This window comes from Notolepis coatsorum (genome assembly GCF_963971535.1).
Source record: "Notolepis coatsorum genome assembly, chromosome: 4".
Taxonomy (NCBI): Eukaryota; Metazoa; Chordata; class Actinopteri; order Aulopiformes; family Paralepididae; genus Notolepis; species Notolepis coatsorum.
Window position 1 is genome coordinate 44,437,132 of NC_140168.1, and position 10,510 is coordinate 44,447,641.

Consider the following 10,510-nt stretch of genomic DNA (forward strand, 5'->3'; position numbering starts at 1 on the left):
GATAGAGTAGCATTTTGAGTTTGAGCACGGGGTTTTGGTGTTGGTTTGCACATAGGTTGCGGGCCTTTGAGCCAGGGTCGTAACAGTTGGGCGCTCGTCCGGGATATTTACCCCTAGAAATTTGTTTGGTGGTTTTTTTTGTGTTACACAGGGTGTCATGGTGCTATGGTTTGGGTGGTGTTCGTTACATATTGTGTAACGTGGGGGCTTGAGCCGTTTCATCAAACAGGTGAGTATGCCTTATTTGTTTGTAATTTGATGTGACTACTTATGCTGTTAAAATATATAGTTTAGTGGGCACCACATGTAGATAGGGACATTATTTTCTGGTTTTTGGTTAGCTTCCTGTGCACCACATACTCCTGGGGCAGTCAGGGAAGTGATTAGCACCATCTACTTGTCTGGTACCGTACCATGTACTGGACGGGTGGATGGTCAAGTATGATCTTTGACTGGTAGCAGGTGTGGTTGAAGATGGTTAGGTCTACAGGGCATTAGTTTAAGGGTAGGTAGATTAGGGGGCCAGAAAACACAGGTAGTGTGGTAGGGCCTGATTTAGTGTTTCTTAGGGTAGACATGTGGTGGGCCGGTTTTGACTGCAGTTTAGATGTAGAAGCATATGTAGTCATATCAGGTTAGAAGGCGCACCTGTTTGGATTTGTTTGTTGAATTTATTTTGTTTGTTTGAGTGTTTGGTGAGCATACCTGTTAGCACCTGACCTCCTGCGTGTATGACACGTCTATTTATTTCAGGGTGGTTGTGTTTTATTTTTATTTTTATTATTATTTAAATTTTTTTGCAAACTAGAAAGGTGCGCTCCGTAGAGCTCACATTTCCACCGCGTTCCCTTCTGGTTGTTATTATTGGCATTAGCATTCTTCAGTGGTTCTTCATGGTTCTTCAGTGGTTCTTCGTGGTTCTTCAGTGGTTCGTTAGTGGGTCTTCAGTGGTTCTTTAGTGGTTCTTTAGTGGTTTTTCAGTGGTTCTTTAGTGGTTCTTCGTGGTTCGTTAGTGGTTCTTCGTGACTGTAAAGTAAAGTGAGTAGCTTGTGGTGACTGGTACAGTAACGATGGCTTCCATCAAGGACTTTGTTGATCACCCGTCTCATGACATGTTGGAGACATTTTCCAAGGAACAACTTCTAGAACTTGCTGTACACTACAGGGTAGAGCTTACTGCGAGTGAGAAACGTTTGAAGCCAACTGCCTTGAGTGCTTTAAGGGTGTTACTCATTAGAGAGCAGGTGCTTGTGGCGAGGGTGGAGGAGCCTCCTTTGTCTGACGTGTCTCCGCTATTATCTGGTGCAGAGGCTGAGTGGAGGTTTAGAGAGTTGGAGTTTAAGGAAAGACAGCTGCTACAGGAGCGTGAGGAGAGGAGAGAGGAGCGTGAGCTTAAGGGGAGGAGAGAGGAGCGTAAGGTGGAGCGTGAGCTTAAAGAGAGGAGAGAGGAGCGTGAGCAGGAGCGGGAGCTTAAGGAGAAACAAATGCTGCTGGAGCACGAGCGTGCGCAGAAGGAGCTTGAATTTAAGCATGCTGCCTTGCAGGCGGGTGCTCTGCATTCAGAGTCACGTTCCGGTTTTGATGTACGCAGGAATATTAGGATGGTGCCTCCATTTTTTGAGAAAGACGTGGAAAGATATTTTCCCCTTTTTGAACGGGTGGCAACCACATTGAAGTGGCCTGATACAGCCTGGACACTGCTGCTGCAATGTGTTTTAGTTGGTAGGGCACAAGAAGCCTATACTGCTCTGTCCCTTGAACAAAGCGCTGATTATGAGCTTGTTAAAGCTTCCATATTGAGGGCTTATGAGTTGGTCCCCGAGGCCTATCGTCAGCGTTTTAGAGGCTATCGCAGGTCGGAGGGACAGTCGTATGTTGAATTCGGAAAAGAGAAGGAGAACCTGTTTGACCGGTGGTGCACCTCGCAAAAATCAGAGTCAAGGGAGCAGCTTAGACAGTTGGTTCTCCTAGAGGAATTTAAAAGGTGTGTTCCTGATAACGTTTCCACACATCTAAATGAGCATAAGGTATCGAGGATAGGCGACGCTGCTGTCTTGGCTGATGAGTTTGTGTTGACACACAAATCTGTCTTTGTAGAGGAGGGCCGTGTGGAGTCCAGGAGTAGTAGGCATCCTTTTCAGGGGAGCCGGTTCCCGGCACCCGTGTCTGCTGGTCGGTTTACTTCGACTCCTAGGCAAGGTGGCTCTGCTAGTGCATTCCCAGAGGGGGTTATCTGTTTTTACTGTAAGGAGCCTGGTCATATTGTTGCTGGGTGCCCTGTGCTTAAGCAAATTTTTTTTTAAACTGTGGCTCTGGTAGAAATCATGGACAGGACACCTATGCCGACATTAGAGGGTGGGGTGCGAAGTATCAAAGGTGCAGACAGGGAGCTAGAGGGCTCCTCAACGTTTATGATGGATGGATTTGTTTCACTGGTTGGTGCATTAGGATCAAAGCAGGCTATTAAAATATGGGGAGATACAGGAGCTTTCCAGTCTCTCATTCTGGATGGGATTTTGCCATTTTCGGAAGATTCTTCGTTGCATTCCGGTGCCATTGTTCAGGGATTTGGAGGAGGCTTTGTGAATACTCCTTTGCATGAGGTCTCGCTAAACTCTCCCTTAGTATCGGGCAATGTTGTTGTAGGAGTGTGTTCTCACATCCCCATAAAGGGGGTGTCCTTCATTCTAGGGAACGATTTGGCCGGTGGCAAAGTGCTGGCTACTCCAGTTGTAATTCCCATCCCTGTAGTTTCTGAGGTTCCTGATGAGCTTGCACAGAAGCATCCAGGAGTGTTTCCTGTGTGTGCGGTAACACGCGCATTGTCAAAGGTCAAATGTGACACCCATGATGTTGTTAACTCAGATTGTGATATGACACTTAGTGACACGTTCTTTGTTGAGTTGAAAAGTGGCCCTGATGAGGGTTTTGGTAAGGTGATACCGTCTCATGAGCAGTTGGTACTAGAGCAAAACAAGGATGTCTCCTTGTCGTCCCTCTTTGAAGAGGCGGTTTTAGAGGATGCAATGATAGATACGTCTCAAGGATACTTTGTTGGCAATGACATGCTCATGAGAAAGTGGACATCACCTAACCTGTCCAGTCTGGATGACTGGGGCAGTGTGTTTCAGATTGTTGTTCCAGCCGTGTATCGTCCTGATATACTGCATCTAGCACATGATCATGATCTTGCTGGTCACATGGGAGTCAGGAAGACTTATGACCGTGTGCTGAGACATTTTTGTTGTCCTGGTTTGAAGTCAGATGTGGCACAATATTGCCGCTCGTGCCATGTGTGTCAGGTTGTTGGTAAACCAAACCAGAAGATCCCTCAGGCTCCTCTGCAGCCTATTCCTGCCGTTGGGGAACCTTTTGAGCGGATCCTCATTGACTGTGTTTGTCCCCTCCCTCGAACTAAGACAGGGAACCAGTACCTTTTGACTATTATGTGTGCAGCGACCCGTTTCCCTGAAGCCATTCCTTTACGCAAGATCACAGCCCCAGCTATATCCAAAGCTCTGGTTAGGTTTTTTTCGACGTTTGGCTTACCAAAGGTTATTCAATCAGATCAAGGGTCTAACTTCATGTCCCGTCTCTTTGCTCAGGTCCTCCAGCAGTTGTCTATCCAGCATTGCCCTTCCTCTGCCTATCATCCAGAGTCCCAGGGGGCGCTGGAGAGATTTCACCAGACTATCAAAACAATGCTGCAGGCATATTGTATGGAGTTCGAAAAAGACTGGGATGATGGAATCCCTTTGCTTCTGTTTGCTGCTAGGGAGGTAACCCAGGAGTCTCTTGGATTCAGCCCGGCTGAGCTGGTGTTCGGCCACACAGTGAGGGGTCCTTTGAAACTGCTGAAGGAAAAGTGGTTGGCTGACCAGACTCCTTCCTCTACTAATTTGTTGGACTATGTGTGTGACTTCAGGCTTAAGCTTAGTAGAGCATGTGAACTAGCGAAAGAGAACCTAAAGGTAGCCCAAGGGAAAATGAAGGTGTGGTATGATAGGCGGGCCCGACATAGGGTGTTCTCACCGGGAGACAAGGTGTTGGTTCTCTCGCCTATTCTTGGGTCTGCATTACAGGCTAAATACAGTGGGCCATACTCCATTGAGCGCAAAGTTGGTGAGGTCGACTACTTGATTAAGACTCCCGACCGCAGGCGCAAGAGTAGATTATGTCACGTCAATATGTTGAAGGCGTACAATGATAGGGCTCAGATTGACCAGTCAGGGGTCAAGCCTGTGGCTGTTCTAACAGTTTCTGCATCTCCTATTGTAGCCGACTGTTCTGTGTCGAAGGAGATTTCTCAGGGCAGGTTGCCAAACACCCAGATACTAGGTGACTTGGACTCACACCTGTCGTACTTGCCACTTCCTGAGCGTACGGATGTGGTGCGCCTACTTAGACAGCATATACGTTTGTTTTCTGATGTCCCTAGTCGTACTAATGTACTCGAGCATGACATTGATGTTGGTAGTGCAGGGCCAATTAAGCAACATGCCTACAGGGTGAATCCGGAAAAACGACAGATCTTGGGTAAGGAAGTAGACTATATGGTGAGACATGGCATTGCGGAGCCCAGTTCTAGTGCGTGGAGCTCCCCCTGCCTGCTTGTTGATAAGCCAGACTGCACTCATCGGTTCTGTACTGACTTTCGTAAAGTTAATACAGTAACCAAGCCGGACTCGTACCCTCTTCCTCGGATGGACGACTGTATCGATCGGGTGGGTTCAGCAGCCTTTGTAAGTAAATTGGATTTGCTAAAGGGATACTGGCAGGTTCCGCTTACTCCGCGAGCACGTGAGATATCCGCTTTTGTCACACCAGAGAGTTTCTGTCAGTATACAGTGATGGCCTTTGGCATGCGAAATGCCCCAGCGACGTTTCAGCGGCTAGTGAACAAGGTCCTGGCCAGGGTAGCGTTCTGTGAGGCATATCTGGATGACCTGGTTATCCACAGTTCCTCTTGGTCACAACATGTGGAGCATCTGGCGGAAGTGTTCAAGCGGTTGGGTGATGCTAACTTGACAGTTAACCTTGCAAAATGTGAATTTGGACAGGCCACGGTTACCTACCTGGGTAAGGTGGTTGGACGTGGGCATGTGTGCCCCATTGCAGCTAAGGTGGAGGCTATAGTGGGCTTCCCTGCTCCCATCACCAGGCGGGAGTTAAAGCGCTTCCTAGGTATGGCACGGTACTATAGGAGTTTCTGTAGGAACTTTGCTTCTGTTGTTGCCCCTTTGACCAATCTGCTCAGTCCTAAGGTACCTTTCGTGTGGACTGAGACTTGTCAACAGTCTTTTGAGAGCATCAAGGGTATTCTGATTAGCGCTCCCGTTCTGTCAGCTCCCGATTTTCAACTGCCATTCAAGTTGGCAGTGGATGCTAGTGACCTCGGTGCTGGAGCCGTCCTCCTGCAAGAGGATGCATTAGAGGTGGAGCACCCAGTGTGCTACTTTTCTAAAAAGTTTGACAGGCATCAACTGCACTACTCTACTATAGAGAAGGAGGCGCTCGCTTTGGTTCTTGCCTTGAACCATTTTGATGTTTACGTTGGATCCTCCAGTTTACCCCTTGTTGTGTATACAGACCTTAACCCTTTGGTTTTTCTTCGCAGCATGGTGAACTCGAACCATCGTTTGATGCGATGGAGTTTGTTCCTCCAAGCGTATAACTTGGATATTCGCCACATTCGTGGGAGGGACAACGTGCTAGCAGACGCCCTCTCACGGTCATAGTACCGGTGTTTGTGGTACCCGTTAACGCTGTTGTGGTAGTGGCCCTGACAACTAATGGGTCACAGTTGTTTTTTTGTTTTGTTTATGGGTTGCTGTGTAGTGGTTGCCTCTTGGGCAACCAGTTTGGTGGGGGAGGTGTTATGTACTAGGAGCCTGATCACTCCTGTGTCACTGTGCATGCAGGCCTGATCACTCCTGTGTCACGGGGCAGGCAGGTGAGGGCTGCCAATTAGCTAATTGCTGCTGATTGGCTACCTGCTGGCAGCTTTAAAACCAGCCCTGGTAACACACATGCAGGGTCTGTTAGAGAAGTGTTGGGTAACAGATAGCTATCACGGTCTTCTATCCTTGTACTTTAGTTTACACCAGTAATTCCTTGATATAGTAGCATTTTGAGTTTGAGCACGGGGTTTTGGTGTTGGTTTGCACATAGGTTGCGGGCCTTTGAGCCAGGGTCGTAACACTAATCATTGACACATGCCTAGCCTGTAATAACCCCCCCCCCAGAAAAAAGTCTTTGTAACAAAATAATTCCTGGTGGGGGACCCCCACTTAGAAAGTGGCCTGACTGGGGCTATATTTCACACTATATTTCCCAGCCTGAATTATTTCCCCAGTCCGGCCCTGCTTATGTGAGTTGTCAACATGCTGTGTGTGTGTGTGTGTGTGTGTGTGTGTGTGTGTGTGTGTGTGTGTGTGTGTGTGTGTGTGTGTGTGTGTGTGTGTGTGTGTGTGTGTGTGTGTGTGTGTGTGTGTGTGTGTGTGTATGAGAGAGAGAGAATGAAGGACATTGCTTCAGAGAGAGAGAGAGAGAAATACAGTTCTTCTTAATTTTCTCACTTGCTATGTGAGAATGTTAGTTATTGTGTTCTCAATGCCCCTTGCATTGTATGAGTTGTGTGGAAGAGTTTGCTAGTTCTAGTGCTACCCCTTTGTACATTGTGGCTGTGTCTGACAAAAGTTAACAATAAATAATGGTATTAGGAATACATTTCTCTCCTGCGTGAACTGTGCATAGCTGAATAGACTGTATTTTAACGTCGGCCATATGGTGGTACTTGGAGAGCCAGCTACGTTCGCAGGTGGTACTCATTGTGTAAAAAGTTTGAGAACCACTGAGCTACAGCATTGCAGTAGCTATTTTTCCTGGGGTCCACAAAAAACTTACATTGTGACTGTGCAACATAATACTTACATCATAACCTGACATTACAGGTAAACAGGAAAAAGGACTAGTATACACACACATACACACAGACATAATACTTACATCATAATATTTAACATTACAAGTAATACGGACAAGGACTAGAGACTTGGACTAGTACACACACACAAGACAAGCTCCATGTGTGTGCGTGTGTGTGTGTGTGTGTGGTACAATTAGGGGCCGTGTAGAGGAGCCAAAACTATATATTTAGGTTATTGTATTATATGAATGTTTATATGTTTATTTTTATAACCTTACATTGAAACGGCATTAGGAATATTTGCACTACAACCCATACCTCAGGACACCTTACTGTAAATTGTACCTAAATTGTACCTCATCCCATTTCTGGTCTGCACTATATAGTATATTGTATATTAGTATATTGCATAGTATATTGTATGGTAACTCAGTTACTGCTATCCTGCATTGAACATTGTACATATGTACATACTGAACACTTGTGTCTACGTACATGACTTCCATTTTTTACTTTAACTTGCTATACTTCTTTTATTTCATACTTAACTTTTGTCTAGCACAGTCTCTGGAGCGTAACAGAAAGAAGCATTTTGTATAAAAGTATTCTGTACTTCTGTATGACAACTATTAAAGAAACTTGAGAACTTGAAACTTGAACTTCTCCAGAGCTGCCAACACCTCCCACACTTGCTGCTCCTTCACGACCGACAACCCCAACAACTCCATGGGCCTCCTCCAGCCCAATGCCTACCTTTATCTGCCCCATCTCATGCTACACCCAGACAGCCTCACGCCCAACGTTCACCTGGGACAGGGCCGCAAGGGAGTGTCTCTGGTGCTGGGTATTCCAACAGTGAAGCGTGAGAAAGAGACATACCTGGTCAACACTCTTAGCTCCCTGCTGTACAACCTGTCTCCCTCCCAACGCCTGGACCTGCTCATCATAGTCTTCATCGCTGAGACAGACTCAGAGTCTGTCAGCAGCGTAGCAGAGATCATTGAGAAGAATTTTCATAAAGAGGTGCTCTCAGGTTTACTGGAGGTGGTCTCCCTGTCACAGTTCTTCTACCCCAACAAAGGCACCTACTACGTCCAGTTGGCAGACTATTACAGCTCCATGAAGACCCACGTCACACAGATGTCTTCAGACCAGTGGCTTTTCCTGGACTTCATAGGTAAGATGTTTCGCACCCGTGACCTTCCGATGATCACAGACTTCTTCCTGATGTTTCACAAAGACAAGCCCATTGATTGGCTGCTGGACCACATCCTATGGGTGAAGGTTTTGCAACCCTGAGAAACCCGCGAAAGACTGTGATGAAGAGAAGTTGTTACTCAAACTGAGGTATATAAGCCGTCACTCTTCCAACATGTAGGCCTGCATTCCTCTCTACCCGGAAAACAACAGTGTCTCAAAGATAAGGACTTTGGGAAGCGGCCCTTGTACGAGGCTCATACCAACCCTCCTGCGGTGCTGAGCAGCAGTCTGAAGGCCTACCAGCAGCACACCCTGGACAGAGCATACCAGGGACACGACTTCTTCTGGGGGCTCACACCTGCCCGGGGCGATCGTGTCCTTATCCGCTTCTCCCAGCCCATCACTGTTAAAGGGTACCGCTTCCGTAGTGGAAACATTGAGACTGACGGAGACAGATTCTACAACACCACAGTGGAGATACAGCCCATCGATGCCTCCGTCGGAGAGTTGCTGGTCACTGGCTCCACCCCTCAGTACAAAGGATCAGACAGTTCTCGGTGCCTTTGAAAACGGGATTGCAGAGGGAGAGATGACAGTGATGCAGCCAATTACAGCTCTACGTTTGGTGGTCCAATCAGACTCTCATGTATGGGTTCTATTGAGCGAGATATTCATTAAAGTTTGAAGACTGCTGAGAATAGGAGGGGAAGCCCAGACACGCCAGAAGCCATCCCGCACCACAACACACTCGGACAAAGTTCATCCCCTAGTGGACAAAGACATTTATTATTATTACAAAAGGATGTTTTTTTTATGAAGTGCCTGAAACTGAGAGCTTGTGAAGTGGACACAGGTAACTGAAGAGGAGTAGCACCCAGTAATGTATTATTCTTACTACATAGTGTATTTATTTTTAAACAAATAAATAAATGAAAAGTGAACACCTGTTGGTTGACTAAGGAGGATTTAATTTCAGCTACTTGGAGAGTTTCTGTCGTATAGGCATATCACATATGTGAAACATTGGTGAAGAGGTGTAGGCCCTCAAACCAGAGTCATCATAATGCAGCATAAAGCAATATTGGGTCAAATCTAATTTGGAATGTACAGGTTATTTCCGGTAGTGTGTACATGGGTAGAGCTCTGGACTCATGATCGGAAGATCACTGATTCGAGCCCCGGTCAAGGCCGTTTTCAGAAAGTGGTGGTGTTGTCCAGCAGGGAGCACTTCGTCCTCTGGACTTGGCAGTAACAATGCCCCTTTTACGGCGATAGGGACATCGTACAGCTGGGAACTCCCGAATTTGGTCGTTAAAGAACCCAGGGCGTCTGTTGCAAAGAGTACGGGGTTCCCCGACGTTCCTGGCCAAATTCCCAATCAGGTCTCTGACATCAAGGCCACCTAATCATCCCTCCCCCTAATTGGCTGATATCATCCATTGAACCTGTGTAGCCTGCGTGAAGGAGGCACTTTCCACCCTACATTGTAAAAAATTATGAGTTTGTCTAGAAAAAAGCGCTATATAAATCCAATCAATATTCCTAATGCCGTTTACAATGTAAGGTTATACAAATAAACATATAAACATTCATATAATACAATAACCTAAATATATTCAACGAGGACCCGCCTCTTTCCCACTTGGGTGGTGCCAGTGTGTGCCGCTTTCCCCTTAGATGGTGGTCATGACCGCTGCCTAGCCTCTTACCACCCACTGCTGCTCTGCACTCTGCATGTACGTCCCTGCGAGGTACCCCTGTGTAAACGTTTGATCCCCCTTCCCAGTGGGGGGTGGGGGGGGCTGCTTCTCCTTGAGAATCCAAACATGGAAGGAGGGAGGGATGAGTGTAAGAGAGAGTATGTATGAGAGTGTGTGTGTGTGTGTGTCTAACAAAGAGAATATGTATGAGTGAATAAGAGGGGAGCGTGAGATAGAGAGCGAAAGAGGGGGAGAGGAAGAATGTGTGTGTGTGTGTGTGTGTGTGTGTGTGTGTGTGTGTGTGTGTGTGTGTGTGTGTGTGTGTGTGTGTGTGTGTGTGTGTGTGTGTGTGTGTGTGTGTGTGTGTGTGTGTGTGTGTGTGTGTGTGTGTGTGTGTGTGTGTGTGTGTGTGTGTGTGTGTGTGTGTGTGTGTGTGTGTGTGTGTGTGTGTGTGTGTGTGTGTGTGCGTGTGTGTGTGTGAGAGCCACTTCTCATCAGTTGGCAGTGAGCTAGTTGGTGAGGCAAGTGGCTTACAATGCCCCACTTGATTGGGCATCGTCCACACCTGGGTCACCTCGTCAGAAAGGAGGCGTCTCAGATGTGCTCTATTGCTTCACTTTCACGTAAATCCCTCAAAACGAGTCAAAGAAAGAGTCAAACACACATAGACTTTCCAATGACC

At 47.0% G+C, this 10,510-nt stretch overlaps 1 protein-coding gene and 2 pseudogenes across 3 annotated transcripts in view; all 3 read left to right on the top strand.

Moving 5' to 3' along the window:
• The window catches only part of LOC311226498 (beta-1,4-galactosyltransferase 1-like), a 690,468-nt pseudogene that overhangs the window by 360,709 nt on the left and 319,249 nt on the right, over nt 1–10,510 (top strand). The gene's annotated exons all lie outside the window — the stretch shown is intronic.
• Nucleotides 1–10,510, top strand: part of LOC311227561 (uncharacterized protein) — a gene marked incomplete at its 3' end in the record, with an annotated part of 218,518 nt that overhangs the window by 182,160 nt on the left and 25,848 nt on the right. The gene's annotated exons all lie outside the window — the stretch shown is intronic.
• On the top strand, nt 7,642–8,834 carry LOC311227562 (alpha-1,3-mannosyl-glycoprotein 4-beta-N-acetylglucosaminyltransferase B-like; annotated as a pseudogene). The gene has a single exon. The product of its transcript is annotated as an alpha-1,3-mannosyl-glycoprotein 4-beta-N-acetylglucosaminyltransferase B-like (transcript).